This window comes from Trachurus japonicus, chromosome 19 (genome assembly GCF_045865225.1).
Source record: "Trachurus japonicus isolate A0001 chromosome 19, Traja_1.0".
Taxonomy (NCBI): Eukaryota; Metazoa; Chordata; class Actinopteri; order Carangiformes; family Carangidae; genus Trachurus; species Trachurus japonicus.
Window position 1 is genome coordinate 11,353,789 of NC_140925.1, and position 18,761 is coordinate 11,372,549.

The 18,761-nt window shown below is 43.0% G+C and overlaps 1 long non-coding RNA gene across 2 annotated transcripts; it reads right to left on the reverse strand.

Annotated features, from left to right (window-relative positions):
* Positions 1–5,374: 5,374 nt before the first annotated feature.
* LOC146967462 (uncharacterized) lies at positions 5,375–10,468 on the reverse strand. Of its 2 annotated transcripts, XR_015034408.1 has the most exons (3): positions 10,348–10,468; positions 6,056–7,739; positions 5,375–5,645 (listed from the first exon to the last, which is right to left on the reverse strand). It is a non-coding gene; the product is annotated as an uncharacterized LOC146967462 (long non-coding RNA). The 2 variants fall into 2 exon arrangements; XR_015034407.1 differs by having other exon boundaries at positions 5,375–7,739.
* Positions 10,469–18,761: the final 8,293 nt, after the last annotated feature.

Sequence of the window (18,761 nt, forward strand, 5' to 3'; positions counted from 1 at the left end):
ACGTCACATGTGTTTAGGACAGTTATGGAGAGCCTCACGATTTCAGTTCTAAAAACTGACTACAGATCCAGAATGATCCAAACAAAACTCAGGATTTTTTCCCTTTGAAGAGTTTTACAGTAAGTCTCCACAGACTGAAGTAATCCACTTCAATAGCTGCACGTCAAACACATTATATTTATACATTGACTCACGCTCTGCACCGAAATACATTTTGACTGTTCAGAGGCAAATATTCCACTTTTTACTTCACTGCAGCTGCAGTTACTTATTTGCACATGACGATTTTACATATAACAGAGAAACAGTCTTATGTCACATCATCAGAGCTCAAACTACAATTTTATACAAAGTATAAAAGTAGATACTTGCCCAAAATGTACTACCTTGTTGAAATTTGAACTGCTTTGACATTTGACAGCAGTAAAATGCCATGAATGTCATTCTTTAAGCTGATGACCCAAAATATTAACAATACACATACAATATCCTATATAATCATACTTTTGGTGCCACAAATGTCAAATTTGACCCTAATCTACTGAATTTTTTTTTTTTTTTTATCCATTAATGTGGGTCAAATCAAGATAAAATGTAGTTTTTAGGATATCTTGCATGTCTTCTATTTGTGTGCATGTTTTATGGGACAGTGGTGACAGAGGTGAGGGGGACCTTGACGCTGTCACGAGCACTGTCTTCTTGTGTTCCCAACACATTTACCGAGGTTCCCACGGAGACAGGCACCTGCCGGTTTATGGTCATGGGAGAATCTGGAAAAAGTCAACGAGTAAAACAGCATATGAAAAACAGAAGTCATACAGAGGTCAGGTCAGTGCCTCGACACACTTTGTTTGTGTAAAGAGTATTGTATAACATTGTGCATGTGCAGATCCTCATGTCTGTTAGTATTTCTCTCTGGTTGATGGTGGAATAGAAGTACAAAGTAGCACCAAATGAAAAATACGCAAGTAGATACAGACAGTTCTGAAGTACGCACAGTCAGCAGATGTACTTAGTTACACTCCACCATTGGGATTAAAGGACTTAGTTCCCCTCAGAGCTGCATGGAGACTGACAGAGGGTTAAGCAGAGTCAGTGCAGTCTGATTCAAATGGATAACTTCCTCCCTCTCCGTTTGGCAAATCACTGCAGCGGTCCTATAGGACACTCACTCACAGAGCTGCTAGTTTAAATTTCAGTACTATAGAAAACAAAAAAAAAAGGTATGAAAAGCTAATGAGCTTGTTTGTTGATGTGCCACTACTGCTCTCTTCTGACAGTCGTGTGGAAATGCAGCTGCAGCTCCTGGATCAGTGATCTTTGAACCTCCAGAGGAGAAGTGGGGCAGACGTGTGCTGTTTGTTGTTGTTGCTGTTGAAGAACCATGAAAATGATGAAGACAACGATGAAGTGACTTTGTTATTCGCGTCACAGGACTAGTTCACTAACCAACCGGGGTTTGTTAAAGCGATGTTTCAGTCATTACTCTTCTGCTGAAATCTGATTTTTCTGCTTCTTTTACCACGTTCATGCCCCGGGGCACGAATTTCATTTTACCTTTTGTTTTCCGAAACTGCCTTTTGTTTGTTCTTCTTTGAATGGCATCTTTTACATCCGGCTGCTGTTGTTCATTTGGCGAACGCTTAAACTGATTCCTCAGTCAGGTCTGTAGAACAAACAATCCTCACTCGCACCTAATGTCAAACAAACAACAACAAAAAAACATCACAACCCCCACAGCGGAATATCAGATATTGATATTTTGCTTTATGAATCTGTTTTAAATTCAGCAATATATATGTATGAGAACAGTATACTGCTGTGATACATGTCCATGCAAAACAAGTATGCACATAAAAATTAACATATGCATGGTCAGAGATAGCGACCCCATTCCTTTCTTTTATGAATCAAGAATAAAAATCAAGAGCAAATCATTTTTCTTGTCCACGTCTTTGCCACCAAAGGTTCCCTAATGGCCAATTAGACTAATATCCTCCGGCTGGGCTATGGCTTGTCATTTACACAATACACCGAAAAGCATACAAAATGTGTTTTCATGGGCAGCTAAGAGGATTTCTAAATTGCGCTTTCAGTGGTGTGTCTCCTTTGTTTCAGTGTGGAGGAGGACAAATAGCTGGATCAGAGTGGTGACTCACTGGAGCGACCGCATGGGAGCAGTCTGTGTTCTTGCCAGTGAGATGAAATATCCTGCTGAAAAATTAATATCTATGTGCTATGCTGTAAATATTTACCCTGCCTTTTCCTCTTGTTTGATGTTCCCTCATCCACAGTACAGTATGGTGTCTTATCTATCTGCTGGATATCTGAGTTTACCCACCACAGGGCTATAAGATTATGCAACTGCTTATTTTTCCAGCATTTTTTTTTTTTTTTAAAGTCTTTCAGATTCTCCTTGAAGATGCTGTTTGGCAGTCCTTGTGCTGTGTGTGGTTAGATAATACAACTTGATTTAGTCAAGACAGAAGTGTGAAGCTTTTTCTTTTTAAATCAAGGTTCAGCAATTACTGGAGCTGAATATTTAGAAGGTTGCTGACATGAATGGTGATCAGGTATCAGTAAAGTAGGTTTCAGGAGATCTGTCTTTCTGTTTGTGTACAGATGAATCATTAATTATACAGTATCAAAGAGATCAATATGAATATATTTAGATTTTGTTATTTAAAATTCACAGCCTAAGTCGTTCAATTTACACAATTAATCAACTTATTTGATTTTATTTCATCTTCATTACTTTATTATGTTTGAATTATGTTTGACATTTCAAATAAATGTGTTATTCATGTGAAATTCAACATGTAACAGCAGATAGAACTAATAATGTATTGGTTCTGATTTGTTACTTTTAAATGTTTTCATTTTATTAAATGTGAATACATAGGTTCAGCTAGATAAAAAAAAAAAGGATGGTCCTTTTCCTTTAGTAACTTATTAGGACATTTTCCATGTGTATTTATGACCACTAGATGGAGCCAGTGAATTTTAATTCTTTTCCATCCCCTGACTGACTGTTCCTCCTTTAACCAGTTATGAGTAGGGTTTCTAATGGTATGTGAAGCACAACACTGTACAACATGTACATTTGATCTTTGCTCAAATGACTCCATCACAGGAAAGATCAAAGCATCCAGCTTGTGACTTGTTGACATCATGTGTTTGGGATATTGTTGCTTCAGCTGTGATTCTCACACTGTTGCATTAACTTCTCGTGACCTGGAAAGTGTTTGTGAAAACACTCACGTTCACTGGTGTTTTTTGAAACAAAATGATGAATTCTCGATGTCACTTTTTTAATTTTCTTGGCGTCCCTGAAGTTATTATTTCATCGGATCATTTTGCTTTTCTTGGAGCTAAAGATGTGACAGCTAAATCCAAAGCTGTCATTTTGTTCCCCGCGGCGTCTTGATAAATCTCAAACATTCAGATTAAATAATTGCTTCAGTGTGAGTGAAAAGATTCCTCTGTTATCTTGGAGGATAAACGGCTGGTTGAAGGTCACTTTAGTCGATCATACTGTTATAAAACACATCAACTAATCTGCTCTTCGCATAAATATTCATGTAAACTCAAGATACTTACATAAGCAATCAAACAGGTGTGACTCAGACTGAGGACATTCTTAAGATGGTGGCTTCTTTCTTAAACCATGCAGTCAGGCCAATGTGGGAGAAAGAACCATGGTCCTGGAAAGCCTGAAACAGGAAAAGATGGAGTCTTTATACTTCCAAACCAAATGAAGGAGGAGGACAACAAAGCTCTGGGTGTAGGATACCTAGTGGAGAAGGACAAGCTTTATGTGATGGAAAGAGAAAGAGAGAGAAAACACCTAACCCCCCTTACCAGAAGAAAACTGTTAACCTAAGTAGCAGGCCTGTACGACCCGGAAGGCCTTGTCATACCAATTAAAGGGACAACGAGGAGTTTTGGAAAGCAAAGTGTTTTCACACTACATTTCCCATGAGCCTCCGTGCGCACAGTGAAATTCTTGACAGACGAAAGTAAAAACATTTGCTAAGAATGTTTTCATTGATCAAGAATGAAAGTCGGAGGTTCGATGTTGATCAGATACCGTCGTAGTTCCGATGATAAACAGCGATCCGGCAGCGTTATTCCCATGACCCGCCGGGCAGAGTCCGCGAACCTGAAAGTAGGAAATGCTGGATGAGCCGACCACTAATATTAGTAACAAAATAACGATAAAGACAAAACGATATATTTATCGAAAATGGACCCATTAACAGGTGGGTAATGTAGATTCATCCACATTAATATGAGACTTTTTTATAACCAAATACAAACTCCTCGTTGTCCCTTTAAACAAAAAGCTGACTCAGGACTCAACTTCAGTACTACTTTCTTTATTCATATCACAGGATTTCTTTGATCCAAAATCTGTCCACTATGTTTTGTATGTCTGATCAATCAACGGCATCGAGGTGACAGGTATGACATCGGTCAAAATACCATCAATAGCAAATATTTTACACACATTTTTATCACATTTTGACACTGACCACTTGGCTGAAGGTGACTTTAGTGTGGACCTGGTGCTGCGTGCGTTGTAATTTGGGGTCAGAATTGCAGTGTGTTTGCGTGAACCCGTTATATTGAGTCCTTTAATACAGCATCACTAAAATGCACCTTTGAACAAACACTGAAAATCTCTCCCAGACCCACCAACAATCATGTTTTCCTCTGTTTAGTCTAAGCCGGCGTTCACTCCTTGTAATCCACCTTGTGTCCTGTAATGACACAGAGATTGTGCTCACGAGAAAAAAGGGGAACTGTGCACAAAAACAAGAAAAAGAAAAGAAAATCTATAGAATAGCAAGCTGGAATGTGATTCCCTGAGGCTTTGAAAAAAATATTATATACAGTATGTGAGCATGATGGGAAGTTGCCATGGCGAGGGTGTGCCCAGGCTCAAGCACAGACCATCAACAAGAGGTCTGAAGCCGACCGCATGAACCTCAAAAATTTAAATATTTAGTTTAGTTGAGCTGAGCTGGTCTGAGCCGGCAATTAATCTTTTCAAATGAGAACGTGGTCAAACAAACCGAGATGGGCGCGCAATGAAGCCAGCCCCTTAATCTGTGCACACAGAGCTGTGATTGAGCTTAGAGAAAAAGACATCCAAACAATGACTTACTACAGGAGGGAGAGAGGTTTTACACAGAATACAGATACATCTGTCTCATCTAGAAATGTTTCACCAGTCAGAATATTTGATTCTGAAACTGTTCTGTTTATACCCTCCATCAACGCGCTGTGTTTGAAAGCCTGTTTGAAATTATCCATCGAGTCGAGCTCCAAGGTCTGGTACTCATAAATTATAATTAATGAGCCTGGCAGGTGTTTTTTGTTTTTTTTTCTCAGACCATCTCAGACCTTTTCAGCTGAGCAAAGCACATTTAAGTGAAAGGATAACAGCTGAACATTAAGGGGCTTTCAGTGGAGCCCACTGGAATAACAGGAGTTCAGGAATGGCCCCCTTGTGTGGCGTTTGAGTGCTCGGGCGAAACCTGTTTCTCCGGCTCTGGTGCTTTGGGGCTTCGAGCTCTGGGAGCCCTCAAACCAAAAGGAAAACAGTCGACGATATCTTCAACACTCTCTTTTGAATCTTCCTACAAAATGAAAAATAGTAAAAAGGGTGAAGGAAGTCAAGATCACTACAGATGTATTTGAATAAAACACCCAGTATGGTATTCACTAACTGTCACAAATGGGAGGAACGATATCAGTTTAAGTGAAATGTATATGTTTGCTACTAGAAACAGAACAAATATCTTTATTTAATTGTTGACTTCAAATTATTGTTCACCTCCACACAATTACAACCAACTATGAGAACATAAATGCAGTCATGAAAGAATTGGATATTAATGTGCATATGTACTCACACGTTAAGTCAAATATAATGCCAATGATTTCTGTTTGTGTCTCTGTGGTTTTCATTTAGTGAGAAATTTCTCCATTATATTCTATTAAATTATGAATTTCAAAGCTGATTTTATCCAGATTTAAAAACACTAACCTCTCCATTTTGTGTCTTGCTGTCAGGTCGAGCTCAACGTTCAGGGAAAAACTGCTGAATGCAACGTCCTGTGTTCGCCTCGTAATGTGACTGACGACATGCTGGATGAAAACTGTTGACAGTTTTTCTTTGCTTGGACCGAATCCAAGGACGAGCAGGGTTCGGGAGCGTGTATGTAACGCGGTGCGCAGCGTGGCCTTGGATCGTGGCGAGCTCAGGAATGCATGGGGTACTGCTGCTTGTGATTATTATAACGGCACTTGGTGATGGCGGTGAGCGCTGGTATGCCCGGTTATAAAGGGGCTGGCTGTCGCCCCGGTGAGTAAACATTAAGAGTGTAAAGCCTTTTGTGTTTACCACGTCCAACCTGCCGTGGTGATTCTGAAAGAAAACAGTGCTTCTTGAATTGACTGCTCTCAAGTCTGAAGTGTTTTGTTTTGGAGTGATTTTTTGAGGAGGGTCACATTTCAGGTGTCAGAGTTGCCAGGAAAACCCTGCTGATAAGAAAGAGCTATTGAAACACTTGTAGTAATAGTGATATCAAGAGATAGGACGGAGGCTGTTTTCACAGAATGTTAAGGTCGCAAAGTCCTGACATGTCAGAGCTTCCCAACACCGCTCCGACATCACACATCCTGTCTGTTACTAGAGAAAAACAGACCCACAATTCCTCACAGCTTCCTCTTAGAGTTTCCTGCTGTCAATCGAAGGGTCCGGGCCGACACCCTTCTCTTCCGCTCCGCTGGGATTTAACCTCAGACTAGGTGGAGGGGGCCAACTTCCTTCCCCATGAGGAAGCTGTGGAGTGGTGGACGCATGGCTGGCTCCATCCCCGCCTGGGAGGAGGCGGCAACGGAGGGGTAAAACCCGAGATATTTACAGAAAGCACATTCTCTCCCTCTGAATGAAATAGCTGGGGTGGGGTCGAGAGGGATTTCACAACGAAACACGGAGGAGGAAATGGGCTGGACGGATGTTTCGCTACTCCATCATCTGCACCTCCCTTTTCCCTTTAGTGTTTATTTTTTACCACGTGCATATATGTGTGTGTGTGTGTGCATTCCTGTGGTTTTGGCCAAAGCCTCAGGATTTAAAGGGTTACAGTGTAGAAACCCCTGATATCCTCCATGAGGCCATCACTCCACCCGCTCCTCATCCTGCATCCAGATTAGTTATTAAATGCCGGCTCATGGCTGCTGAGATGCAGTAAGAGCTTTAAAGAGGCATCTCCTGCAAAAGCACAAATGAGATGTGAAAGTAAAATGGTCTCCGGTCTGGGCCCGAAAATGATCCGGGAGACAGACTGTCGCCAGAATAAAGATTCAGGTGAAGGGTCAAGTGCTAAATGAAATTTGCTACAGTAATATCCTAAAAGGGGCCGACGTCTCAGCTTCACCATGGTTACCCCGCGCTGCGCTGCAGACACAAGACACATGTCGAAATCCCTGAGTCACACGTCTGTGACCTGCCTCTGCCTTCTGGACCGCTGCCTGAAGAATTGGCTCCTCGTTGCTGCTCATAGGGATTTCCTGTAGGATGCGGAGCTGAATCACTGGGCTTGTTCCAAAAGTCATTCCATCTACAGGAGGGCTGACTTCACGCTGTGAGTGGATGACGAGGCCTGAATTCGATTATATGGGCTTTCTTTTTATCCTTCTTCAGCTCAGTGGTGTGTCGCCTTTTGCTATATAATAGAAAGAAAAGGCTTTAGTCTAGAAATACTAATGGCATATCGAAACAGCACTCAGAGAATACAGAAGCATTCTTTCTGATGTTGCCTTTTTTTCTGTTTTTTTATTGATGTGTATATGTATCTTTTAAAAAAAAGATGTTTATGAGGTCAAATTTATAATCCCTGACATTTACTTAGCAAACCGGGCAGGGCCTGGGTTGACTGACAGCGGTCACAGCCACTGACAGATTAAAGACTCATTAAGGCAGCCGTTCACAAACCCTCTGGCTGGCCCTCTCTGTCATACATCACCAGAAGACTGCTCGCTCTTTGGGACGGTTGCCATAGCGAAGGAAAAAGCACAAAGTGGCTGTTAAAAAGTTTCTGGAAAGTTGGTGTAAGTGGTAAATCTTATAACAGGCATGTGCTGCAGAAGTAAGAGTTGACTTAAAAAGAGCTACGACTGTTGAAGGAGCAAAGTGCTGCTTTAAAAGGGTCCGACATTATACTTATGGAAACACCTATCATGCATTCAGTTACTTGAATCTCTGGCCGCAATAATGTGTTGGTTTGAATGAGGAGAGATAGAGAAGCTTGTTAAACCACAGGGGAATGAAGAGTGTGGCGATCGACCTCAAGCGTTCTGGTTTCCAGTAAGATCTTTGTGTGAGGAGCTGAGACATTTTCCATGCGGACCACACACAGTCTAAATCCCACACCTCCACTTTAGGTAAAGGGTTTATTTACATGGGCACTGCATGGATCCTCCAACTCAGAAAAAGGCATGAGGGCCAAATACATCTGTGAACAATTTCTCTTATGAAGTATAAAGACTATCTCAAGAAGAGGAGACAACCCAACAGCAGGATTCACCCTCTGTCCAGTTGTGTTTAAAGGGATAATTCAACATTTTGGCAAATTGGCCGATTGCCATAATCCCTATGGTTTTAGGAGTAGGTTCGTAACCTTTAATTGTCAGTGCAAGCTATTTTTAGAACAGCGGAGCAGAGCCGCAAGCTGCTCAGAGTTACGCTACAGTGGGATTTCTTGGTTTTCGAGGCAAATTCATGCAAAAACACTGATGTGCGTTACCGGTGGGAGCAGTTTTTGGTAAGCAGTCTCTGCATTTTCCTTGAAAACAACTCTGTCTCATAATGTTGCGTTATTATGTCATAGCATGGTGAATGTGCAGGTCACAACTTGTCCACCAGAGCGTTTTGGAGTTGTTGGATTGTGTATTTGATGAGTTTGATGAGGTAAACCAAGAAATCCCATTAGCCTCTGTAGCATAGCTCTGAGCAGCTTACGGCTCTGCTCTGCCGTTCTAAAAACAGCTTGCAGCAACAATTAAAGGTAACAAACCTACTCCTAAAACTATAGGGATTATGGCAATGGGCCAATTTGCCAAAATGTTGAACTATCCCTTTAAGTGTGGCACAGAGCTGCCCACCTCCTCCTGTACCTCACTACACTGAATCTGCAACGCACACTGTACACAAATATTAAATAACACTGGCTGCAGTCTACCTTATGTAAAGTTTCCACTCTCAGGCTATAACGACATTGCACACACGTCACAAATTAGTAATGCGTGCCCGACCGGTTTCTGCTGTGGTACGCCAACATAACCTGATAGTGGTGCTGCTCAGGCAAAGTGGACTCAGAAACCTTTAAATCTACACCTCTGTACACGGCTGGCAGCCCGCGCAGAAGGTCACAAGGCCACTAATGTCTTGGCGTGGAAACACAGCGGCTATTTTGGAGATGTGCACTGACACTTGTTCGGGGGGGGGGGGTTGGAACTCTGTAGTATTTATTGTACGGCCATTAATGGATTCAGATGCTCTTCAAACCTCTTACAGAGTATTTTCATTTTAAAAATTCTATTAAGTCTTTAATAAGAAGATTTGCCTTCTCTGTGCTGTGGAATTGATGACCCCTGTCAGATACACAGAGGCCGTCTGGAGAGAGAGTAGATTAAGACCATAAGTAATTAACAGATAATACAACACTCTGGGAGCAGCATCCTTAGGTTTATTAAATTCTAGTGAATAATGTTTCATTAACATGTAATGACTTCCCTCGTAGTTAAGTGAAATGGCCTAAATATCTTAACTTTTGCCTCTGCTTCCACAAATACTGCAGAGCTACTACTCTTTTTGAAAAGTGTTTATGCTGGTACTTTTAAAAAGTTTTCAGACCTGTGAAGATCCAACTCTAACTGTCAGCGTTAGTGGAGAGAGCACCTGCAAGACCTAACTCCTCTTGCATATTTGCTCTTTGTCTGATAAGGAGAGAATTTCTTACTAACAAGTATGTGACTTTGGGGAAACTCCCATTTAATCCAGTTTGCTCAAGCCAGACTTGCTGGTTTCTATAAATATAATATAAAATGCGAGTGCTGCATTAAAAATAGACGTTAAAAAATTCAAACTCGTGCTTTAAATTGATTGAGTCGTTTCAGCCCGAGGCAACGATGTGACCTACGACTGTACAAACAGGCCCTGCACTAGAACTGAATGATGTGTCTGCATGTGAGGCATATTTACATAAATCCAGGATGGCTTTTCACTGACTTTAAATATACAACCGAAGGCGCGTAAATCATGCCGACTCTTACCGTAGGCTTGACCTGTCAGATATCTTGTTGACTGGTTGCCCTGACACATGCACATACAAGCACATGATAAACGCAGATACACATGGGCCTCTCCTCCCTTCGTATTATTTGAGCGGTGAACCACACGGCCACACAGTGAATTTCGGACATGTTTAGAGGGGGGTATTTATAAATGTAGGAGCCCACCCAGCCTGGCATGCTTTGGATGCTTTGGGTGTTACCAGAACTGGCACCAATAAAGGCCAACAGCATTCCTAAAGCTATCGATATTAGATGCAAAAGAGCTGGCTTTGAAAACATTTTCCAGCTTCCAAAGTCTGTATCAGGTCTCATACATAAAAACATGTGGCGGTGTATTCACATCTGCAGGTTTGTCGATTGGGATCTTGCAGCGTGTCAGATCACAGGAGCAGCACGTTCCTCTACAATGTGTCCAGAAAAAAAGCTGCCCATTCTCTCTCACACATACACTCTCTCTCTGTATCTCTCTCTAATTTCAAACACAAGCACACACATCAGGCACATTTGGCTGTCGTCTCCCCCTCTCCGTTGTGAAGTTTCCATCCCTCTGTCCACGGTTTCAAATAAAAACATCCACTGTACTTATTTTTAGTCTCGCAACACTTCATCTGATACACACTCTAACGCATGACAACAGCTCAGGGGCCTGACGATTTCAAGCCACTTATAAAAAGTGGGAGATCTCAAAGGGGGATGTTACGGAGCTGTCAGAGTCTGAGCAGCAGTTTGTCTGGAAGGAGGGCCGAAGGTTGAAGTCCCAGTTTTATAGGAGGTTTAAGTTTAATCGGGTCAGGCCACATCTTTAAAAGTAGCCTATTGTAAAAATATAAACGTGCTGTAAAAGAGTAAACATAAAATGCTCATTCAAAGCAGGACTACAGTAACAGTTTGACATTTTAGTAAATTACGTTTTTCACATCCTTGATCTAGTCCCCTCAGGCTTGAACCTTAAAGAGGAACTATGCAAGATTTTTTTCACCTTAATTAAACAGCTTCGGAGTAATTGTGATGGTTGTGGTTGTGGTTAAATAAATTACTTGGAACTTGTTATGAGGGAGAATTGAGGCTCTCTGCCTTCTACCTAGCGTCTCTTGGCTGAAAACCAACCTTGAACGATCAGAGCCTTCGACACGGTGTCCCAGATCTCGTCTCGACGGCACCATGACACAAACGTGCCCCGTAACCGTAATCTCTGATATGATATGACTATAGATATGACTACAAATATACAAATACACACATTGTAATGTGTATATGATAACGTTATCCACTGCTCCATGGATTGCTTTCTCGCCGGCTTCGTTGAAAACAAATGCACATGGCCGGGAGGAGGGTTAGCAAAATAGCGCCAAAGTAACCAGCATAGTTCCCTTAACTTTGGTGCTATAGAACCAGGTGAGAATTTGTTCATTTTAGCACAGCATAAGATGTTTTTTTTCTGGAGATTCATGTGCTGGAGCTTATTATCACTCAGCTCTCTATGAAACCAACCATTTAAGATAGATCCAGACCAATTCTTTCCCCCTACATTCAGTCTGTATGCTTAGCTAAGCTAACTATTCCCTAGCTGTAGCTTCATATTTACCATAAATATAACATTGATCTTCCACAATGATTATGACTTAAAGAATTTTGAAAAAAGGAAGATAAAAGTTTGGGAGGTTGCCCAGACCAAAGTTACAGTCAGCACATGCCACAGTTCAACCTTAATTGCTTTGGTTTTGAAAATAAAACATGTAAATGAGTGCTCCTCTAAAGAGCCCCTGAATATACAGCCCCAGTCACTGTGGCAACATTACTAATGTGCTGTGAAGCCACGGGGGAGTAATTTCACTGTAAAGGCTGACGGGAGACGCCTCAAGCCAAAACACAGAAGCAAACTATTTGAAAAATATTCAGTTTCTTCACCAAAAAGGGAGGCTGTAACATCATGCGAAGAAGAATAGAGGAGGATATGAAAGGAACAACCTCAGAATGAGAAGTGGAAGCAAGAAACTTAGAATTTTAATTGTTGTTTTCCCACAACCTCGAGAAAGTAACATTTTCAACAACCTGCAGGCAAGTAATAATACACCAGTGAACCGGTGAAGTGATCCAATTATGCTTCGGCTGAGCGCCTAAAGCCAAACTGCAGCAATTCAGGAAAGAAAATATTGATATATGACTGTGTATGTGTGAGAAGAAAAAGTGTATCAAACCATATGCTGCACAGTATGTGAGTATATTAAGGTCATGACGCCCTGTGACTTCCTCTCTTCTGTTTCATGTACACAGTTGAGGATCTGCAAGACCAGACTGTAGAGTCAGGAAATGAAATTTCAGGGGCCAAAATGTTCTTTTCGTCCTCTTTTTTTTCTCATGAAGCTGCAACATCAAGGCCAATAAAAAGAGGTCATTCATGTCATGAACCCACATTAATTCATGTAACCTAAACTTTCTTGAAAGAGGCTATGAGAGCGCTCCGCTTCAGTTTTAGGACCCTGATCTTAATAAAGTCTGGAAACACCAACGTAATGCGAACTTAAAAGCAGCAATAATCCACAAAAGCAGCTCCTTTTATCCAAGTCACAGTCAGGGGCAGGATGGGAGGTCATGCTCATATGGATTTCCTAAGTACAGATAAATCATCTAATTCAAATGAAGGGAACGGAGACATTTTAATTGAACACATCAGAGTTTCTTGTTGTGAAGACCCAGGACTTAGAGACAATGTCAGTCTTTGTGGGCGTGTAGTCTTCACTGTGAGGGGTAAGCTGCTGCCCTGTCTGCTTCTCATTACTGCTCTAATGATAGACCAGGTAGCTTGAGCTCAGTTTGCTCCCAAATCCAACCTCTCTGTGTTTGTTTTTACATCCTTTGCCATCTTTACTCTTTTCTCTTTCTTCCTCTGCGCTCTCCCTCTCCTTTTTCTAATGAACGTCCTTCCCCGATCTTCCTCTGCTCTCTCTAATTGCCCTCCTTTAAGTCCTCACACTGTGTCGGCTGCCAAGATTTTCAGACAGAAAAAGCCTACATCACCCACGGTGAGTCCAACAGCTACAAAGCAGGAAGCAGACAAAGGCAACTTTGTTCCACTCATCTCCATAAATGAACTACAGGGGGCAACAGGGAGCGCCTGACACACTCCTTTGACAGGACAGACAGTGACTTCATCCCACTCATCTATAATGTGCGTTTCTGTCACGTTGTCTTCTACCAACTTCTGTCTCACACTGTCCTCGAATTCTGACCTTTCTATCTGTCTCGTATTCTCTCTCCTTCTTATCCAGTTTTGGCCTTTTCCCCTCTGACTTCCACTCCTCACTCCTGACCCTCTCATTCATCAGCAGCCCTCTGCTTCCCGCCCTCATCCGACAGTTCTTCCTGATTCTTCCAAAGGGATTCTCACAGCCCGTCCCCACCCCCTAACGCTCCTGGCAGCCACGCCCACAGGAATCTCATCTGCAGACAGCGAGGACGAGTCAGTTTATAAACCTACATTACATCATGGCTGCTTCACTGAACTCACTGTGCACTGTGGTACAGTAAAAAAGCCATTGACTTGCATTAGCACTGATTGGAAGTTTGCAGATCAACAGAATAACAGCCACAGTGGGATTATGGTATGATATCTATTTGCAAGGTGGGAGAGTGGAGAGTGGGCTCATCGTTTTTTTTTTTCTGCTCAGCCCTGGCAGACAGGAGCATAGCTTTAGAGAGAGGGGGGTGGGGGGGGGGCAGTTTTAACTGTGTACGTGACACATAGCAGCTCTTTGTTTGCCTTAGCAGACAGGGGGCACTGGGCTGCTTTGCTGGCTCCTCTGTGCCCACTGCGCAACAGGAGCCTGGATGGCAGCGAGACACGGCCAATAAACTGAACTACACATCATAAACAGTGCAGCAGCGCCTCCCTTGCACAGGGAAACAGATCCGTAGACCTTCTAAGGACAAGAGAGGACGGCCTGATTGATTTCCAGTGCTGCTGCTGTGATTATGATTAGGTTTTTCTACACAGACGCGTACACACGCTGGGACTGCTGAGCTCTCAGACCGTTCTGCTGCACTGTGTGGTTGTACTTTGTCATAACTGTGAGCACCGCTGTGTATGTTTATGTATGTTTTGGTGAGGGGACAGTTATTGCAACAGTCAATCTGCCAATGAAAACGGCAACAGGTGTCATTGCAGATATATACATACCTCCACCATATGAACGAGTGCACAGCAAACACACTGCTAAAACAGAGATGATGCAATGCAGTCAGTAGCAGACAAAATCACTAAAACAAATGCAACAGAAACTTTGCTGCATATCCAGACAACATGACAGAAGTTCTCCAGGCCTTTAGGAGGAGCACTATGTGGGATATTTTAAGCATCTGTGAGGTCAGACTTGTGGTTTGACCTTTGACCTTGGACCAAATGAGTATGTGGAAAGAAAGAAGATGATAAAAGTTTCATTAGGCCAATTTTTTTTATAATATTTTACAATATTATATAGGATCAACAGATAATATAGCAAGCATTAGCATGCTCATATACTAGAGCACTTCTGTTGTGTTGTCTGGATGAGTTGTGCTTTTTCTGTTGCATTTGGTTGTGTATTTCTGTTATATTCTGTCTTTGTGTTTGCTGACATTTCTATTGTATTTTTATTAGTGTTTTTGAATGTGCATCATTTATGCATTTGCAGCTCATTTCACATTGATGACCACTGTGTGATTTTGCAAATGTATGGATGGCGTGCAAAACTTACACTATACAAACTAAACAATTAAAGCCAAACTGTTGTTTCACCGTGAGGTAAAGCAGGATATGACAGATCAAATCTGTGTGATAAATGTTTGTATATATGCTGTATATTTATACATGTCTGTGCACATGTGGTTAACACATCTGGAAATGTTTGTTACCGATGGTGCGTCAGTGGTCGTGCATCCAGTTAAACCAACAGATGAATCCATGAAGCTGGCAGCTCACTCGGCGAGGACAGCCCTCCCCCTGCATCACCTCCACTGGCAGACATCACCATCGATGGTGCCCGTGGCCGCCCGCTCGTCCGCAGCTGTCCACGGGAGGCTGTGAAACCGAGCCCCGGGCTGCAGCTGTGCCCCGCCGTCCTCAGCAGCCAGGATCAACCATGCGGGGCACGTGATGCCCGTTGCTGGGTGAGCAAGAGGAGAGAGAGAGAGAGAGGGGAGTGAGGTAGTAGCACAGTGAAAGTCTTCCTTGGCTTTTCCCGCTGTGGTTGGGAGCAACGTGCGGTGTGGTCAGAGGACTTGGGTGGTCGCCCCCAAACGCTGCGTGGAAAAAAACTGTGTTAAACAACAGAGAGTTCACCGCAGCAGCTTGTGTTACACACACACCCAGAGCTGGAGAACCTGGCAGCGCTCGAACAGGAGGATTAAAAGATAGAGGACACTGAAACAGAAACAAGTGTTTACTAGAAGTCCTGAGTATGTTTGGATATTACAAATGTTTGCTTTGGAGGAAGGCTTGAGTGCTTTGTTTTTTTAAACCCACCAAAACTGGAAAAATTAAGAAACTGGGACCAAACCAGTTCTTGGTGCAGCTTTGAAATAGAACCTGAACAGGATACGTGTCCATCTCCTGGTTTCATCAAAACCTGCTTCAGGTTTTCAGCTCGACATGACTTCTAGGCACAGTGCACCAGGTCTGATCTTTCCTTCGACCTGCACTTTTTCTTTTTGCTGACCTTGGCTCCTCCCATTGAGGTCAAAGTGCATTCCCAGCTGCTGCGGCCCGTCCTGTCCGCACATAAGACGAGGCTGCATGGATGCCGCAAATCCACCAGAGCCACGCGAGGCGCCGGCTCACAGCTCATGGCAAACCCCTCACGTGGAGCACACACCTGACATGGCAGAAAAAGCACACGCACACACATACTAACATCGCCACCATCACAGTGAAAATGGACGGTAATGAGGGTCATTATGCTGCTTGGGGGCTTGGGGGCTTTGACAGCGGAGAGCAGTCACTGTAGGTGCAACCACTTCAGATTCCACTGAGACATTTTTACAGCTCTGCTCTCTGTGTAGCGCCCAAATTGGGAACCATGAGGCCATAATTGTCACAAGCCTACTCCATTTATGATACCCTGGCACCTCCGCTGAATGAATGCCATACCAGTAACCCACAGTTTGGTTATGATAAACACATCCAACATCCCAGAAAACAGTGGGAAAGACAGAAACTTGTCCAGCGACTTGACAAGCTCCGACTGGGTCTGTTTATGAGGAGGATTGGCTGCCAGGAAAGATAAATGAATTTCTTTTCCCATCCGCGAAACACGCTGACAATAGTCCCATTCTAATTCGGTCCAAATTTGGGAAAGGGAGAACAATTTGAAAGCTTGTGAGGAGCTGTCAAGCAGATGCCTTTGGCATTTCAGAAAGAGAGGGAGGGTGCCGGCCGGGGTTGGAAAATGCCTCTAAACAAAAACGCCATGGTTTTTTAAATGCCTCCCTCCGCCTTGTAGCGGTAAATCTGAATCTTCCTTGGCCTTTTGTCTGGCCGGCATGATCTGCTGCAGAGGAATTCAGACAGGGACTGCATGTGCAAATACGCTAGCTTATGTTTTATTCAGAAATTTGTGTCATGGTCACACTGTTGCATTTACACAGAATAATGCAATGCGGTATAACGCATAAAAATGAAACTGAAAGCCAGTGTTACACTTGTTACAGAGGTCACGTTGGGTTATTTCCAATGCGTGCTGTAAAGTCTCTAGGCATAGACGGGATAATTTAAATGTTAACTATGCCTGATGAGATGTTTCTAAACAGCAGCGGGGTTGCGTTGCAGCAGGGTGTGTCTCCGTGCAGGCCTAACATGGCAACATGCCACTGAATCCATCTGATATCTCACTTGATGCTCTCTGACCTTTGGCAGCACACAAAGGGAATGCGCAAGCTGGGAATGCTGTCGCCGCAGCTGTGTGTATGTTGAACGTATGTGTAGCACATACCTCGTGTCACTTCGCCGTACAGTACATGTGATCACGAGATCAAATTAAACTTGGGACTGAAGAGCATCTTTTTCGGATCTATTCAAATTAAATTACAGTCTATAGCGTGGGTGTTCGTCAAGCTTGTAGGAATGTGCTTAATTAAAACATTCATTTTAATATTCTCAGTTGGCAAAATACACAGAGAGGATTGTTACAGAATCCATAGACAATGGACAACTTTCTACTGTAACTGTGTTGTGGCACCTGACTCAGCTCCCACACTTCGCTGGAAGTGGCTCCAAGAGTCAATGTTGAAACAACTTCTAATAAAAACCAGAAGAAAAAAGCAGTGGCAGGACTCCAGCCTTTCAAATACAGACATCAGCACAAAACTTTCAGCCAGAGAAGAACAGTGGAGCTGTTCTGTCTTCAGAGGTAAAACCCCCTCCCTCCCTCCTCCCTTGGAGACCTGGGAGACAACGGTGGGTTTGGAGGGCTGTTAATCGTGCAGCAGAAACGGTCACAGTCACAGAGTCCATCTGGATCCAGCAGCTCCTCCGATCCCGGCTCCAACCCTTGTTCCCATGCTGCCAAGGTCCAGCTGTGCACAGTCTCCCATCAACACTGACAGACACCTCTTTGTGTGAGAGGACATAGACTACGACCTGCTATAAAAAGGGTAGTGAGAGAGCTGTAGCAAACGGAACATTTAATAAGTGATTAAAGGGAAGGACGGGGGGGAGGAATATGGAGGGGTGTTAGCAGAGGGAAACAAATAAGAGGAAGCATAGGAGACATCTTGCTTCCTTGTTTCCTTCCTTTCCCGATTTCTCTGTAGTGCTGGATGCAGTTCACACATCAGCTGGCCACATGTTGAACACACCTCAGTTCACACCCTCGCTCCTAAGTGGCACCGTCCTGAGAAATATGGGGTCTTTTCCGCATGATTAAGGCTTCAGATATTCCTCTGACCATTAGTTGCGTGATTGTGAGTCACCGTGCAACCAGCTGAGGTTTCTATCATTCATGTTCCCTTCCTGTCTTGCCTGCATGACAAGCACAAGCTGCATTTTCCCTAATTTGGGGAGAAGGTTTGTGTGTGAGAGCAATACTCACGCCCAGGGTGAATAATTCAACTCCTGAGTCAGCATGGAAACATTAGACCTCTCTCCCCTTTATAAACGTTTGGCCAAAAATAGCTTGAATTACAAGCACCGAGCCTGTCGTAACCTCAAAGCACATTGTTAACTCGGTTTATAGATACTTGGACGGCTTTAAAAAAAAAACCTCATATACTGTGTAAAACAACTTGTAACAAAACCACAACATGGAGGTTGTTGTGTGAGAAATCAACAGACAAATCCAGGACTGAGAAGACCAACAATGGAGGTGTTAATGGAAAGCAATCATTTGGCTGCTGTGTGCAGTGCACATGGGCTGCAGCCG